The 18,576-nt window shown below is 42.3% G+C and overlaps 1 non-coding gene across 1 annotated transcript; it reads left to right on the top strand.

Moving 5' to 3' along the window:
- The first annotated feature begins 12,792 nt into the window (after positions 1-12,792).
- On the top strand, positions 12,793-12,868 carry TRNAV-AAC (transfer RNA valine (anticodon AAC)). The gene has a single exon. It is a non-coding gene; the product is annotated as a tRNA-Val (tRNA).
- Positions 12,869-18,576: the final 5,708 nt, after the last annotated feature.

Raw genomic sequence — 18,576 nt, 5'->3', positions numbered from 1 at the left:
GTTTTTAAGATTGGATAATTTCTATTGATCTACCCTTAAATTCTTCTCATCATCACTCTTCTATTAAGCCCACCTGTGTAGTTTAAAATTTTATATAGTTTGTTTTCATGCTAGAATTTCCAATTTCTTCTTTTTAATCTTTATTATTTCTGTGTCAAGATTTTATGTGTTTATTTTGTAATATAATTTTCTTTATCCTTTTGAACATATAAGCATAATCAGAGAAATGCAAATTAAGATCACAATAAGACACAACTACACCCATTAGTTCAGCTAAAATTTAAGAGGCTGACAATACCAAGTGCTGACAAGAATGTGGAGAAACCAGAAAACACATCGCTGGTGGGAATGTAATAACCACTTAGGGGGAAATTTTTTCAGTTTCTGAATGTTGGTGGAAATGCAAAATGATGAAGATGCTGTGGAAAACAAGATAGAGGGTCCTCAAAAAATTAAACAGAGAACAACCATATGATTCAGTAATTTCATTTCTGGATATTTATCCAAAAGAATTGAAATCAGGATCTCAAAGAGATATTAACACTCTCCTGTTCATTGCAGCGTTATTCACAACAGCCAAGATGTAGATGCAAATTTTACTTTAACATCATGAACCCTGGGGCAGGGAGAGGTCCTTAAATTCCCTTCTGGATAAATACAAAGCTCATTCTGGAATGCTTTCCACATAATTTTCATCAGCGGTGATTCTGGAAAGATCTCCCCTCTGAGGAAGATATTAACATCTGCTCCTCTGATAGTAACAAGAGCACCTTTCAAATAAGACAACTTACTATTTTTGTATTTAATGCCTTAATGCCTATATTTTTATCTAATCAAAATAAAGTCAAACTTGCAATGCTTTTTTATTTATGATGCTGCAATTATATCCTGATAACTCAGAGCTACCATATATTTAAATTTAATTTAAATATACTTGGGTAGGTATGAACAATTTTAAACTTAAAAAAGCATTTGTAATATTTAATTAAACAGGGTGCATTCTCCCAACTCACCAGGCAGTTCCAGGTGGCTACACACCTTGTGTAAGTAAATGTTTCTTTTTGCCTATAGTTCCCTTAAAAAAAAAAAAGTCAAGAAAAGAGATAAGTTTCCAAGAATAGGTTTCCAGTTTTAATCATTGAAAAGCTTTTTATCAATTAAAATTGAGGGAAGGTCAGAAATGCACACATAACATTTATCTCTAAATCTGGGTAATCGATGCATAAATGAGTCACTGTGTTAGAGTGGTTCTGTTTTACTCCACTGAGTAGATACGTGCTTGTGGTTGAAAGGGCCTCATCTCCACAGAGCCTCTTAGGGAAGCCTGCCAAACACTTAGAATTACCCCCACATCCTTTTTTCTATGAACAGCTTGTGTAACCCATAATAAATTTGGAAACACAAGAGTTAAAAATAATTATTCACTGCTAGCCCAACAAGATAATTCAATCATCCTCAAAAACCGGGTGTTGTTTTGACTTAGAATCACAAATACCTGGCCAGTTTACCTCTCTTAACAAATAAAGCAGAAAGAAAGGCGAGCTAACCCAAGGAGCTGTGGTGAACGCATGAAGGAAGAGCAGGTTCTAGGCTACTGGGTGAAATGATGAGAGAGAAGGCTGAGATTCAACTCAGAAAATTCAATCCAGGGAGAAAAAGCATCAGAAAAGATCTTGAGAAGAGAATTGGGGAGTATGCTGTATTCAGTGTCTGTCTGGTCTACCAGCTCACATGCTCTGTGAGGGCAGGAGCAGAACATCAGGGTAGATTACAAAGAAGCAGTCGGTGCCATTGAGTCCTGTATATGTGTCCCTAAAAGGAAGATGATTCAGCGTCCAGTTAAGACAGCAGGTGCAGAAAGAAAAGAAAACAAGACCAATAAAAGGGCAGAGACCTCTGTGCAGAATGAATGATCAAAAGGTTGGGTGAGTGATCTGCTTGTAATGCAAGAGCATGAAGCAAAGACCTAGTGCTGATAAAACCAGCTTAGTTATGGAGAGATCTTGAACAATGGGCCTCGTCACACCAGCTGCCTGTGGCATTTTAATGAGCACTCATTATCTCAAAGCTCGGTTAAAACATCAGAGAACAGAAACTTCTAAGAACCAGAACCCTAATTCTTCAAGGTAGTTGGGCATGTGATCGTCAAGCTAATCTTTCAGTCACAGCCAAAGACTAAGCCTGGGCTTGTCACGAAGGTGAGTCCTGCACAGTATGTCCTGGCCGCAATTTAGAAAAGGAAACATTGAGTCCCTAACAACAGAGCCTTTGCTGTTTATAATTGTGTTCCAGCCTTAATTACTGATGGAAACACTTGAATTGTATGATCACCTGTTTCCCTTCTTATAAATCCATAGGGGAAACGGCAGAGAGAGGGACTGACTTTAGTCTTAAAATAGCTTCTCAAAAAAGTAATATTGAACTGTCACAAAAGAATACATAGAAAATATAAATATGTGTGTGGTACAAAGAATCATGAGAAAGTGACAGTTATTCTTGTGTGAACCCTTCCTCGTCTCCGTGCTGCACCTGTGAGGTCTTTGGCATTTATCACTGTATAACAAACAGTTAATTAGCCATATTTCTGTCTATCTCTAAGCACCAGAAGTCAGCTCCAGAGGGTGGATGTCTGCTCTGTTCACGGCCATCTCCCAGGCACATGGAGGGCTCTAAATGAGTATTTCTTGAATGAGTGGATGAGCAACCAAGCTGGAACCTCCCACCCAGCTGAAGGAATAGGACTGACCCCTGTGTGACCTTCCTCCAGTCACCCTCCTCCCTCCCCATCAGAGGTGGCCACGAATCTCAACTCCTGCATCATCTCCCTGCTTTCCGTTACACTTTGTGTGTTTGAAACACAGTATGTGTTTGCATTTCTAACAATGTATATGCAATCATACCATATGCATTCTTCTGTGATTTGTTTTTATTCACTCATTACGTTTCACACATTATGTTTCAGAAGTTCCTCCATGTGGTGTGTAGCTTTGACTCAGTTTCCACCGTTGTATAGTATTCTATTGCATGACTACACTATGATGAATTCATCCATTTTGCTGTTTATTGACATTTGGGTTGTATGTATTAATAGTTTTGGTATTACAGAAACTGTTGCTATGAACATTCTTATACATGACTCTGTACAATTGTGACAGGTTTTTTTTTTAGACTATATATCTAAGACTGAAATTGATAGAATGTCAGGGATCTCATTCTTAGTCTTTATTAAATAATGTCAAATTATTTCCAAAGAAACTATTCCAATATATATCTCCTTCAGCACTGTCTAACCTTTCTGGCTGCTCCACATCCTCACAATAACTTGACACCAGACATTTACACTTTGGCCAATTTGTTGGCAGTAAGACAACCTGGTGGTTTCAATGAACATTTCCTTGATTATCGATGACATTGAGCTTCTTTTTTTTTGTTTATCTGGCTTATTCCTCTGTAAATGTATCTCTTGACCTTTTTTTTTTTTTTACTGGGTTATTTTTCTGTTTCTTATTTGTAAGCACCTTACATATTCTGAATATAAATAACTTGTCAGTTATATATGTTGCGATATATTCTCCCAGTTGTGGGATTGCGGGATTTTTTACTTTCTGTGTGTTATCTTTTCATGAACAGAAAGTCTTAATTTTAGTATAACCAAATACATATTTTTCCATATATATATATGATATATATACACACACACATATATATACATATATATTTTTTAAAATAAATCCTTCTTAACTCAGAAGTTATAATGATATTTGATACTGTCTTCTAATTGCTTTATAGTTGTCCCTTTTACATCTGAGTCTTTAATCTACCTAGAATTGGCTTCTTGAAAGTGTAGTATGATGCAGGGCATCCATCTTCATGAGTATCACCAATTGTGCAAGCACCATGGTTGAAAAGTCCAATCTGTTCTCATTAGCCTGCGTCTGCCAGTTCCATGATGTACCACTTCTGTGTTTGCATGGGTTTGTGTCTTTGGCTCCATTGGTCTCTTTGTCTATGCTTTCACTCAATATTTATTCTTTTAATTTAATTTTTTATTTTATTATAGTGTGGTAGGAACTCTTTAGATGAGACCTACCCTCTTAACAGATTTGTAAGTGTATCATATAGATGGCTATCTATAAAGCACAATGTTGTACAGCAGATCTCTAGAACGTATCCATCTTCATAACTGAAACTTTAGACTCGTTGAGTAACAACATGCCATTTAAAAATACTTTAGGAAGTTAGAATCAAAAGCTATGTCCCCAGCATAATAATATACTTCTCAGGAACCAATGCCTAATAGTGCAAAACTAGAAGCATTTCCATTTGTACCAGATGAAGAAGGGGTATTCGTTATTTATTCAATTTAAATTGTTCTGGAAGTGCTAAATAATGTCACAATTCAATAACAAACAGCCCACCAGCTGGGAAGGAGGGAGCGATATTCTCTTATTTCCAAATGCTATCATTATATTTATGAAAAAACATTGAAAACAATAAGAGAATTCTGTAAGGTGGTCAATTATAAAATTTAGCTGCAAATATCAAAGATTCCTTTCTCTGGAAATGATATTATTATAAAAGATTCTACTTATGGAAACAGTAAAACACAATGAGTCATTTTATATTCACTTACTATTAAAATGCCATCTTAAAGAAAAGGCAAGCCTGACCAGGCAGTGGCACAGTGGATAGAGCATCAGACTGGGACACAGAGGATTCAAGTTCAAAACGTTGAGGTCACCGGCTTGAGTGCTAGCTCATCCAACTTGAGTGAGGGGTCACTGGCTTGAGCATGGGATCATGGACATGACCCCATAGTCGCTGGCTTGTGCCCAAAGCTCTCTGGCTTGAGCAAAGGGTTACTCACTCTGCTGTAGCCCCCCAGTCAAGGCACATACGAGAAAACCATCAATGAATAACTAAGATACCGCAACGAAGAACTGATGCTTCTCATCTCTCTCCCTTCCTGTCTGTCTGTCCCTATCTGTCCCTCTCTCTGACTCTCTGTCTCTGTCAAAAAATAAATAAAACAAAATACAAAAAAATAAAAGAAAAGAAAGAAAAAACAAAAACAAAGAAACCAATAAGACACAAAATATCTAGGAATTTCAATAGTAACTGATAATAAATACTTGTTAAGAGTGAGGGATTTTTTTTTACATTATCACTCAATCCTCAAAACAAAATATAGGGAGGTATTTTTATTACTATAAATATTTGTAATTGAAAACTTGAGCTTCTGAAAAGTTCAGCAGGTCTACAAGGTCATTCATAGAACACAGCAGAATCAGAATTTGGACCAAAGTTTGTGACCTTAACCACCAAGCAACACTGCCCCTCTGTCTTCACAAAGAAAACTATAGTGCTCGGCTAATGGATTTATACAAACACCCAGCTCAATACAGATGAGTTTTGAAGAGGATAGCAGTGTTATCATAAAGGATGTCAGCTCATTTAAAAAGAGGGTAACTTGCCCTGGCAGATAGTAAAATATACCATAAAGCCGTAGTCATTCAAATAATGAGGTACTGGGCATGAAATAGGCCAGGTTCTCAACTTGGCATCTTGCCCTTCAAAGACATTTGGCCGTGTCTGGAGACTTTTTTGATTGTCACTAAGGGCGGGGTGCTCTGACACCAGGTGGCTAGAGGTCAGGGATGCTGTTATCATCTTACTGGGCACAAAACAGCCTCTTGCTCCCAAGCCCAACAATAATCAGGCCCCAACTAAACAATAACTTGACTCAGAAATGTCAATAGCGCCAAGGCTGAGAAACTAAAATAGACAAATAGAAAAAACAATAGAGTGTAAAGCCTAAATGCCGCAGAAATATAATCTGATGTAAATGTCATCAAGCCTCCTTTTTTTTTTTTACACCAAATCTGACAGTGCTTAAAAATTAAAAACATCTCCACAGCATTTAAAAAATAAGGCAAAATACAAACCACAACCTGGGGAAAATATTTGCAATATATATGGCAGACAAAAGAATTAATATCCCTCTATACAAAGAGTTTAAAACAAATCAATAACAAAGAGACAAGCCATATAGATATTACAGCAAGGTACACAAACAGTATAGTCATAAATTAAAATCACATATAGAATGTAATAATGAAGGCCGTGGCTGGTTAGCTCAGTTGATTAGAACTTTGTGCCAAAACACCAAGGTTGTGGGTTTGAACCCCAATCAGAGCACATGTAGGAAGCAACCAATGAATGTACAACTAAGTGGAACAACAAGTGAATGCTTCCCCCTCTCTCTCCTTTTCTTTCTCCCTCTTCCTCTCTGTCTCCCTAAAATCAACCAATCAAAAAAGTAAAAAATATATAATAATGAAAAGTGAAAATCATATATAGAAGCATGTGTAAAATGTAATAATAAAACATAATAACAATAATAATGCACATTAAAATGAGATATCATTTTGACAAGAGACAAAAACAAAAGCCCGCTAGTCCTGGAGGCACAGACTCCCGAGTCAGACAGCCGGGGATGAATCCCGCCGTGGCCTCAGTTTCGGGCAGTAATAACTGTTACTGGCGTCGAAAACTGTCTGTTCATTCTCCAGTCTCATAGGAAAGCCCCAAGAGGCGCCCACTGCCGACACCGTTACATAATGAATAGTCTAAATCTATGTTGACAACATGCTGGATAAACAGCATTCTTTTATATGGACTGACCTTATTTGACTGTGTAAATCTGTACAAATTCAATCTTCCTGGTGCAAACTCACTGGAGGCAATATCAGGAAACTTTATTAGCTCTAATGATTTATTCAGGCCTCCAGAGTGCTGTTTATCTCCCAGTAGAAATGCGGTTTAGAGTATTTCAGTATTTCGTTATTCACTGATTTCCCCCCTCAAGTCCATTAAAAGTTAAAGTAAAAAAAAAAAAAAACACAACAACTCTCCTAAGGGGTTATGAACATCCCTAATGGTTTGGGTGGTACTTAAGAATATTTCTGAAGAAATAATATTTATATATAGCCCTAATATCTTAAAAGGAGCTCTTCTATAAAAGGGAAATAATCTCTTTACATTTGTTTTTCCTAACTTCCTTAAAATTTATGACTTGATAGAGCACTCAAATATAACAGTTGTGACTTATCATGCTGATGGGAATCGTGATTTCCGGGCAGCCTGAGGTCAAGGGCAACCCCAAATCCCAGGGTAGATTTGCCCAGTGCTGCCGGGGGCCCCAGGCTCCCTCTCTGGATGCTAAGTGGGTGTCTGCACAGGACTCCCTCCTGGGCACAAAACGTTGCCCTTTGAGACTCTCCTGCAGCCCAGCATTCCTGTGCCGGTTTGTTCTCATCCTTTAAGTATTCTTTGTCTGTGTAGCTGGCTATTCAGGTGTCCGGGTATACCTATGTGTTCAGGACTTCCGGGGAGGAGCAGGCAGAAGAAAGGGGCCACCCTGCCCAGTATCTCGAAGACCAGCTGCAGTTAACATAAAACTAGACTGCGTCCTAGAGCCCCAGAATGGTAATCACAAGACTTCCCAAATGCCTCTAGTACCTACTTAGTAAAGGCATCAAAAAAGCAGTTCCGACGCCTCGGAACCAGTGAAGGTAGCTTGATTGTTGTCAGCTGTGATGAAAAAACAAAAACATCTAAGCCAATGATTTGTGCCGAATTCTTTCTTTTGTTCCCTACCTAAGATACGTCTGTGATTGACCTTTGTCTCTCAACCTTGGCTGCACATGGGAATTACCTGGCAGTCTTTACAGAGAATACTGATGTCTGGGACCCACTCCCTGCGAAAATGAGGTCATTGGGCTGGAGGGAAGCCGGCATGTTGGGGTTTTTATACCTCGCCCAGAGGTTCTGGTGTGTACTTTCATAACCCATCAGAATGAAACGGTATAATCACATATAATGACAATGGCATAGTGTTCAATTGCATTGCCTACCTAGAGAAACTAGGACAGTCGGCAGGTATCTTTACAGAACACCCCGACGTACAGGGACACATGGGAGCACTGTGTGTACACATCAGTTGGTATGTTTGACAGAGAGAAGGAAGAATGTCTGAGAATCCAGCCATTCTGAACATGTTAAGCTGAGGATGCGAAGGAGGTTTCTTCTTTCCTCTAAAATAACGTGCCTAGTGGGTGCAGCTGTGGGGAGCAGAGCAGGTGGAGGGAGAATTGTCGAGCGATGGGAAGGATTATAAGCTTGGAGACCAAGCAGTGTTTCAGCACAGACTCGCTCCTGTGAGGTTAAATGTTTGTTGAGGCCGAAGGATTCGTCCCACCCTCGCTGCATATGCTAGAATTATTAAGAAGAAAGTAAGAGTTCAGTGGAAATCATAGCAAATGTTACCTTTCATATTTGTCCGATGTATGTGAACAGAATGGTTTCCATCACTCATCCCTCCGAGACTGCCAAACCTTATCCACACCCTCGACAGAACCCCTCTGACCGGGGCAGGGAACACCAGGGGGATAGGACCAGGTCAGGAGTTCTTCTTTTTAAAAAAAAATTTTTTTAATTTATTGTGTTGACATGGTTTCAGGTGTCCCACTCGATATGACAACCTCTCCACACCGGATGCCCCCTCTGCCCCCTTTCCCCTGCCTCCACCCCTCCTTTCTCTCTAGCTATTGCCCCCTTTGGATTTCCTTCTTTTGAACCCTGCCACCCAGCCTGGGACTCGGATCTGGTCACATCCGTAGGTTCTTGGTGCAGCAATGAGTGCGTCACCTGCGTAACCACTCCCAGCCTCAGACACGTGACGTGCCCATGATTTCTCCTACTTTGTCATCTTCTCCCTCATCCCCTCACACGCATGATGCAAACAAGGGATGTTTTTCTGGCTACTCAGAGTGCACAGGAGATAACAGTCACGCCTCAAGCCAAAGACGCCAAATCGTTTCTGATTTGTGTGTCAACAATAATTAACCGGAGTGATGTCCTGGAGTATCAGAGTGTGAAGGAGTCTGAGGTCACCTCTGATCTCACCGGGAAAGAGGATGGTGATGAATTTGTAGTTGGGCTTATGGGTTGGCAGTGAAAAATGGCTACCGGCCCTGTATTTTCTATTTCCATCTTTCGTTGGTTGTGTTGACAGTAAAAAGCTGAATGCTGTAAGTGCTGATGGTGGAATTTAAGGCACCAGCAGGAGGCGGAGCAATGCTTGACATTTGCCTTTTGGTGGGTTCTCTGAGAACCTCAAGGTTTCACCTGCCTACAGCCTGCTCTATGCAGGAGACTGAGTGAGGCTTTGGGGATTTTTAAATGACCCAAATCAGTGTCATGCCTGACTTAACAACAGAAATAGCTGTGGAACTTTATAAAATTAAGTGTTCAACCAAGATATTTTTGGATCATGTGCTCAGGGACAATATTTAAGGTTTGGTTTTTTTAAAAAATCCTATGATGACACAGATGTACACACAAATTTGGGGAACAGTGATACAATCTACTAGGGGGAATCTGAGTCTACAAGCTATTTATCAGAACTGCTGTCTGGGTATTCCACAGAGCAACGCCACTTAGGCGTCCTGGACTCTGGTCTCCAGACAGCTGGTGGCCTCTCTCTTTATTATTTCAGCAGCCATTGCTAAGCATTGCCTCGATCTTTAATGTGTTAGGGCATAAAAATTATCCTCTGCTAATTGTATCATTCCCCTTTCACACGTCGGCTGGAATGTTTCTATCAAGAGGACTGGAAAAACCTAAGTGCCTGTCAACTCTAAAATGGATAAATAAGCTGTCATGCAAAAGAATTATATACAGCAATCAAAATGATCAAACTATTACTTTTTTGAAACAATCTTAAAGACATAATTTTGGGCAAACTAAGAACGAATAAATATGATATGAGTCCATTTATGTCCAGTTTTGAAAAAACAAGCAACACAAACCCGTGGTAAAAGCAATCAGAAGAGTGGTTACTTTTGAGTGAGCAGAGGGGCCATGAAGGAGATTTGTGATGCCACTAAGATTTGTTCTTTAAATTAACATGGGTGTGTTTACTTTGAAAATAATACATTGGCCCTGGCCGGTTGGCTCAGTGGTAGAGCGTCGGCCTGGCATGCGGAAGTCCCAGGTTCGATTCCCGGCCAGGGCACACAGGAGAAGTGCCCATCTGCTTCTCCACCCCTCCCCCTCTCCTTCCTCTCTGTCTCTCTCTTTCCCTCCCACAGCCGAGGCTCCACTGGAGCAAAAGATGGCCCGGGCACTGGGGATGGCTCTGTGGCCTCTGCCTCAGGCGCTAGAATGGCTCTGGATGCAACAGAGCAACGCCCCGGATGGGCAGAGCATCGCTCCCTGGTGGGCGTGCTGGGTGGATCCCGGTCGGGCGCATGCGGGAGTCTGTCTGACTGCCTCCCTGTTTCCAGCTTCAGAAAAACACACACACCAAAAAATAAGTGAAATGAAGGTGAACTGGGGCAGCCGCTCTCCTAGGGGTTTCCTCTCCACATGGCGGTCTGGGTTACTCTGTATGTTTAGTGTGGATTTCCAGTTTTCACTCTCTTTACCAGCCTGTGATTCACCCACTGGTCCCATTGATCTCCCTTCTGACATTCCCAGCTGTGCAGGAGCCCAACCTGTTGTCAGTATTGTGAACGAAAGAAGGAGAGGACATAAAGTGTCAGGATTAGAGACGTAGAAACCTCTGCAAACAGAGGTCACTCTAATGACAGGAACTACGAGGGGATGGTAGGGCTTTGCCCCAGTCATACAGGAAGTCTCAGAGCCTCCAAGATTCATCAGTCACGCAATTTCTCTCATAGTTATATAAGGCTGGAAATGCATCAAACTGTTAAATCAGTTGTCATAGAACTACCTATTGTCCTTGGCTGTGAGGAGTGGTTGAAATTTAATAGGAAGAGTTGTTACAGAAACTTACATCACATGTAGCCTTATAAAATACTAATCAAGGTAATTATTTAACCCCATGACATTCAAGTTACCGTATCTCTTTCTAGCTTTTTGTTTACTCATAACACTCTCTGGACCACCAATGTGATATTTTGGATGCTTCGGTGTATTGATACATTCAGGTTAAAATCAATAACTGGTGAAATTCTTTTTAGTCAAACTTTGTTGCTTGACTAAAAAGCTTTTGTCAGTTTTTAAAAACAAAACAGACCAGTTAATTATATTCAATTGGTTTGTAGATGTAGCTGAAATGTTTCCTCACACGCTGTTGGTTGCTGTTCAATTAAGAGGAAGTTCAATCTCTGGAGAGGAATATCTTTATTGATTACAACACCAATAGCAATTACATCAAAGGAGATGTAGTGAGTGAGACCTGTATTCTTATAGAACCTGATGACAGATACCGGAAGAACATCCCATGTCTGCCCTGCCTGCTCCCACGCCCTATGTACTCTACGAGGCCAGAGCATCCCTATGAGAGCTGGCGCTCCCCTTCCCTGTCCCGCGGGTCCAGTCCCTGCCCCTGAACCGGGTGCTGGGGAAATTCACCGTGAGCCAGCACCTTGTCCAGGGACCCAGGGCTTTCTCTTTCTATACTGATTGCAATTCAGGCACTGGATGAACACAGTAAAATGTGCTTTGTATTTTACTCAGCCTGCTGTGCACTGGGACTGCAAGAGCAACAACCACTTTTCAGGAGAGGTTTTTAAAAAATGATTTTCCACCTTCATATGTGTTGTTATTACTAAGTTTCAAGACTGGTTGCCAACCAGAATTTCAGCCAGAGTGAGATCTTGAGAACTAAAAATTTCACTGCATGTAGCCTAGAAGTTTGATTCAATAAAAATGCAGATGATGTTGTACAGTGGTTTGTTCATTATTCTCACCAAGAACAACACAATATGCTCATTCTTCCACTAGAGGGAGCTTTAATAAATACTTGCTTGAGCAAAAGTAGGTTTACAATTGTTTGAATGAAAAATACAATAATTAATAAACAATACAAGAATAAACTCTGTGTTTCGCACACTCACAATGATAAACCTACTTTTATGCCACCCCATATTTTAAACTCAAGTAATCAGGCTTTCCACAGTAAAAAGACAAATCAAATTTCAGGGAACATAAATTGATTAGGTACAATCAGTGTCCATCATACAAACACATAAATACCTAACTATAGCTTTAAATAGCTGGGGAGAATTATTACCACACAAGGAAATCCAAATTTTATTTTTGATTTATTGACTTACACATCTATCCACTCATTCATGTACACATATCCTCACCTAATAAGCCAGAAGATTCAAGAATGGGAAAGCCACCCCAGAAGCCGTAAATATTATCTTTGTTTTCTAAGTGAACACATTGAAGTTCAAAGGAGAAGAATTATTTGCCCAAGGTCACTCTATTAATTGATTCTGAATCAGGGCCAGACTTCAGATCCTTGAATTCACAGTTCCATGCTCTTTTACTACCTTCGGTTTAAAACAGTGTAGCAATTAAAAAAGAACCTTCTGTTTCTGAGATTTCAGAAAATCTCTGTATGGTTGGTACAAAATATTAATAGTATGTGTATATATCTTTCATTTGTCTTCTGCATTTTGCTTTGTCCAAGTTGTGTGTTTTGACTTCCTTGGCCTCTGTTTGTGATAACCATTGGGATTACAGTTTCTGGCTTTGAAAATCCCTGGAGAGTGTTATGTTAAGTGAAATAAGCCAGTCAGAGGAAGACAAATACCATACGATTTTATTTTTATGTGGGATCTAATGAACAAAATAAATAAGCAAACAAAATAGAAACAGACTCATAGAGAACAGACTTACAGCTGTCAGAGGGGAGGGCAGCTGGAGGGCTGGGTGAAAAAGGTGAAGAGATTAAGCAAAAATATCTTAGAGGCCCTGACCGGTTGGCTCAGCGGTAGAGCGTCGGCCTAACGTGCGGAGGACCCGGGTTCGATTCCTGGCCAGGGCACATAGGAGAAGCATCCATTTGCTTCTCCACCCCTCCGCCGCGCCTTCCTCTCTGTCTCTCTCTTCCCCTCCCGCAGCCAAGGCTCCATTGGAGCAAAGATGGCCCGGGCGCTGGGGATGGCTCTGTGGCCTCTGCCCCAGGCGCTAGAGTGGCTCTGGTTGCAACATGGCGATGCCCAGGATGGGCAGAGCATCGCCCCCTGGTGGACAGAGCGTCACCCCTGGTGGGCGTGCCGGGTGGATCCCGGTCGGGCGCATGCGGGAGTCTGTCTGACTGTCTCTCCCTGTTTCCAGCTTCAGAAAAATGCAAAAAAAAAAAAAAATCTTAGAGACAACAGTATGGTGATTACAGAGGGGAAGTGGGTGGGGAGGTAGAAGAGGCTACAGGGGACACGTGGTGACAGAAGGAGACTTGACTCTGGGTGTTGAACACAATATAATACATGGATGATATATTATAGAATTTCACACTTGAAACCTATATAATCGTATTAACCAATGTCACCCCAATAAACTCAACAAAAGACTAAAAAGGTAAAAAATAAATAAAAAGAAGCAGCAAAGAAAATCCATGGGCCTTTGACAGTGCTGGTGAAAGAAACCTCTAGAAATAAGTCAGAAAAAAATCTTGCCTTTCCCCTGCAGCTTCCAAGAAAAAGCAAATGGCCTTGTGCATAATGAAAACGTTGTTAGCAAAACACCTGGGTGTGAGATTGATGTAACAGTCTGTTAGAGTAACCCTCATCCTGTAAAAGGTCCCATTCTCTTTGGCTGACTTAAGCACGTTTGGTTGTGGGAATGAGATTGAAATTTCCTTTCCGCCCTCTGGAAGCCATAAATCCACCTGCCTTTTCATTTCTGAGCCAGAGGAAATCACTAACATTTCCCTTTTCTGACACGTGCATGTGGTATTGCGATTTGCATCGAGTTCTTATTTACACTAAGAGTTTGAGAGTGTGGTCTCCTAGAAATGAACAGCGGCTTCGCCTGCTGCCCACGTGTTCTGTAAGCTGAGCCAGGAAATAACGGTTCCCTTCACTCATCATAAGTGGCATTCTCGCGTTCCTCCACGTACTCTCCCACATCCCTAGCCTAAGTTGCTTTAACTGTCACTAGTGTGGTGATTCCTGAACAATGGGTTCAAGTTTGGTAACTGCATCTGTCTTCAAGATCAACATGCATTGTTCTGTGGTGGACTCAGTTAAGACCACCGGACGTGCCAGGGACAGCCCAAGATGAGTGAATGAGTCAGGCTCTGGTTGGCATCATCCTAAATCTAGTGGGCATGGTCTTTGCCCAATTCCTGGGACCCGCAATGTGATTACTGCTCCTCTGGCCACAGTTGATGGTCAGTAGATTTTGATGGGTAGACGTCTGTGTGTACGGATGAGTGCAATGTCAGTTCTGTCCCTCCAGGACCACAGCTACTGGAAAATAAAGAACACCGAGTTTCCAAACAGGAGCGCTTACAGCAATAGATGTGGTAACCACAGAGTTCAGAAACGAAAACCTACTGGGTTCTCCCTCTGCCGTTCTTGCTTCTACAGGAGGTCAGTGAGCAGAGGGTGAAGGCAGGGGAAGTAGTGGTCATATAAACTGGTGTCTTCCTCTGCTGCTGTCATCCCTGTGCCTGTTACTACTGCCTGTCTTGAGGTGACATGCTATAATCAACGATTTCCTTCCCCTATCCTCCTCCTTACTGCGCAAACCTCAAGAGCAGCAACTCTCTCCAGGCCTGGATTTTCATATAACCTCCTGATTCACCACAATGCCTGATGCCCAAGCAGAACTCAGTCAACAATTGTTGAATGAATGAAAAAGCCTATGAAAAGAAAAGAAAAAGAGACGCCCATGGAAAGGCTAAATGTTTGCAAAACGCAAACGTAGAAAATAGGCTGTGTAAAGAAGAAAACATTTGCTAGAACTCTTTGGCTCAGACGATGGACACATTCGCCTCCCAGTGGAATCAGAGCGCGCTGGGAGACTCCGCTCTTCCAAGTAGAAGACTTAAATCATTCCAAGCGGGACTCTTAGAGAGGCATGCGTAAAAAATTTTAAAAGCCCATCTGGTATTACAACATCAGTGTGCATTTGGAGGGGGGAAAAAATAACAAAGCACAAAGCACACCTATCATTTTTATTACCACAATCTACAGAAAGTAAAGATTTACAAAATCTTTTGGGCCAGAGGGTATATACAAAAGATTGATTTTTCCCAAGCGGGGGAGCAAAACCCAGGAGGGACATGCGATTTTCCTGTTTCTCTAACGTGAGCTTAGGTTGGGAAAGGCTGGGAAACAATAACTTGGCATAAATTATTTCTGTTCCTGAGGCTCTCTGCTTGTTCCGGAGAGTTGCAGAGTCAACAAAAGCTGAGGGCTTTAGGAAGCAGGGTAATTTCTGTTATTTACTCTGGTCTGAAGAGCCCGGGGAAACAGTCACCCAGTTCACCCAGGCGTCTGAACTGCCCTGAGCTCAACTGGAGCAGGCATTATCAGACGCGGATTTAATGGCAGGCGCACCAGGTGCACACCCTGGGCCCCAACTTCTAAACGGCCCCATCGAACCCCAACTTGACACTTTTTTTCTAATGACAGCAAATTTGGTTTCATATGTGCAATTTATCATTAATCGTACATAATATTTTTTATTTATTTAAAAATATGGTTAACATGTATTTTTATTTTCCCTGTCTCTCTTTAATTTTTGCCCAGGGCCTCAACAGGCCTCAATCCGCCTCTGGGTATTATCCACCACCTCCAGCCGTAGGCACGGCACAGAATCCAATGCCTTGTCCGTAACTGGATCTCTAACAAGCCCTCGCCCCCACCCTCCAGTCCCCCCAGAATGCAGACCCTTTTAAATCTTCATCTAGGCACCTTTCTCCTCTCCACCTGCCACTTAACAACTAGACTCCAAGCCATCCTATAGTCTAGTTTACCTACAGCTCTAATTGGCACTGTCCTTTCAGATTTATAAACTGCTAACTGCATACATAATTCTTTAAATTAAAAAAAATGTGAGCGATTAACTGGAGATCTGTAAGGGTGGTGTAGAAATTGCCCATCCGGAGGCCAGCAGGCAGATAGATGGTCATTCCCCATTGCCCAGCGGAGAGGACCCTGGATCTCATCAAATCCCTCCGCCTAAGCACTGCTTTACAGGAAACATACAGGAGAGGGAAAAACGCTAAATGATACCAGGGGATCCCACCAGTTCAAAGTGAGAAGTTTAATAGGACAGTGACCTGCTTTATTCAACAATTCAGTGTGGAATAAGGGGGAGGGGAACTGTTATAAATGAAGAGAGACTTAGAGACAAGTCCCTCAAAGGCAGTGTGTGGGTCATGCTCGGATCCCAAGTGAAACAAACTCACTGCAAAAGGGCATTTGTCAGACGATCTGGGAAATGGAAATGCAATCTGAACATAAGGTGATATGAAGGAATTGTTGCTAACTTTTGCAGTTAACCTCGAATTTATTTAAACATTATTATTATTAGTTTTTTTGTTTGTTTGTTTGTTTTTTTCTGAAGCTGGAAACGGGGAGAGACAGTCAGACAGACTCCCGCATGCGCCCGACCGGGATCACCTAGCACGCCCACCAGGGGCGATGCTCTGCCCACCAGGGGGCAATGCTCTGCCCCTCCGGGGCGTGGCTCTGTTGCGACCTCTGAGAGCCATTCTAGTGCCTGGGGCAGAGGCCAAGGAGCCATCCCCAGCTCCCGGGCCATCTTTGCTCCAATGGAGCCTCGGCTGCGGGAGGGGAAGAGAGAGACAGAGAGGAAGGAGAGGGGGAGGGGTGGAGAAACAGATGGGTGCTTCTCCTGTGTGCTCTGGCCGGGAATCGAACCCGGGACTTCTGCACGCCAGGCAGACGCTCTACCACTGAGCCAACCGGCCAGGGCCTTATTAGTTTTTATAAATGGATATTTTGTTATGTTAGACACATTTGTGGTTCAGAGATACACACGAAAGAGTAAATGGGAGAAAGAGTAATATGTCTAGGATTTTCTGTGAAATACCCTACCAAAACGAACAAACACAACAAAACAGCAGTGTGTGTTTGTGTAGACATTCATCAGATAGAATTGGCAAAATATGAACATTGTTAAACTGGCTGACAGGTCTCTGAGGGTTATTTTTAACCAATTTTCCTGCTCCTGAGAATATTTGAAATTTTCTACTATAAAAAGTAGAAAAAAGCCCTGGCCAGTTGGCTTAGGGTTGAGCATCAACTCTGCATGTGGATGTTCCATGTTCGATTCCCGGTCAGGGCACACAGGACATGTGATCACCTGCTTTTCCCACCCTCTCCCTCCCCCTTCTCTTTCTCTCTCTTCCCCTCCCACAGCCAGTCAGTAGATCGACTGTTTTGAGCACATTGGCTCCGGGCACTGGGGAAGGCATTGTGGAGCCTCTGCCTCAGGTGCTAAAAATAGCTCAGTTGCAAGAATGGCCCCAGCTGAGCAGAGCAATGGCCCCAGGTGGGGGTTGCCGGTTGGAACCCAGTTGGGGAACCTGCAGGAGTCTGTCTCACTATCTCCCTTCCTCTCGTTTAGAGGAAAAAAGTAGAAAGAAAATATTTCTTAATTAAAAATTTTTTTTTTTAATTTTAAAAAGAAGAGCAGGAGGGACTTGACAGTGTTGAATTCTGCTCTGGGATGAATCAGTGAGTAAAACCTCCCAGTCAGCTTAGGGATGGGTAGTCAGAGGAATCCTGGTGGGAGTTGTTCTGAGGGCAGATGGGAGGAGAGGTGAATTTAGGGTTGACATTGATTTTCTTTTCCCAAATGGGAGAGACTTAGATTTTTAAAAATCAGATGCAATGAGAACTTGAATATACAAAAGAGAGAAATGTAACAATAGGATAAGGGTCCCAAGAAAGGAGGAGAGGGTGCGAGCCCATGGTCAGGCAGGCTGGCACTGGCCTTGGATGGGAGAAGGGGCGGCTGTAGCAGAAGAACAGGTCGGGCAGATGCGGAGGTAGGTACTTGGTATGTTCGAATCAAAATGAGGAGGGATGTACTCTCTTGATGACTAGCATTTTCTGAATAAAGTAGGAGATTCAGGATCAGAGGTGAATAAACACTAAAGTCAAGGCAGGAGTGTGAGTGAATGGCAGTGGGGGAAGGAAGGAGCTGATCGGATCGGAAGTCACTTCTCAGCATGAATGGCAGTTCACTCAAGAAGTGGAAGAACTTCTGAGCAGATTCTCCCAGACATCTGCAGGCCCCAGTCCCAGGCTACGACAGTCCAGGGCAGGCAGAGAAAAAGCAGCATTTGTTTAGAGCTTCCCCACGCACCACCACACACAGATGATAATGTTGCCTCCTGACCTCTCAGAATCCCTCTGCCTACAGGGCCATGCGCTCCTTGTCGTCTTCACAATGAAAAAAAAGGGGGGGAAAGATATTAAGAACTATGGGGCAGAAAGCCTATATTTTATTAAAATAGATTTCTCAGAAATTAACTCCCATTTGTCTTTTCAAGCTTAGAAACAGTTGGCCAAGAGACTTTCTGGGCAAGAAGGCTGGCCAGGACTCACGGAGCCTAATGCCACATCCTGATTCATAACTCGTCCTCCTGCTGGGTGATCCCTTCCCAAAAGAACGACAAGCCAAGCAGAGAGCAGTGCAAGCTCAGGACTGTGGCTCACACAGTAAGGCTCCTCCCCTCATCTCCCTCCTCCCCAGCCTGTAGGAACTTGG

Source organism: Saccopteryx bilineata, chromosome 7 (assembly GCF_036850765.1).
Source record: "Saccopteryx bilineata isolate mSacBil1 chromosome 7, mSacBil1_pri_phased_curated, whole genome shotgun sequence".
Lineage (NCBI taxonomy): Eukaryota > Metazoa > Chordata > Mammalia > Chiroptera > Emballonuridae > Saccopteryx > Saccopteryx bilineata.
This window is presented reverse-complemented; position numbering and strand designations above follow the sequence as displayed.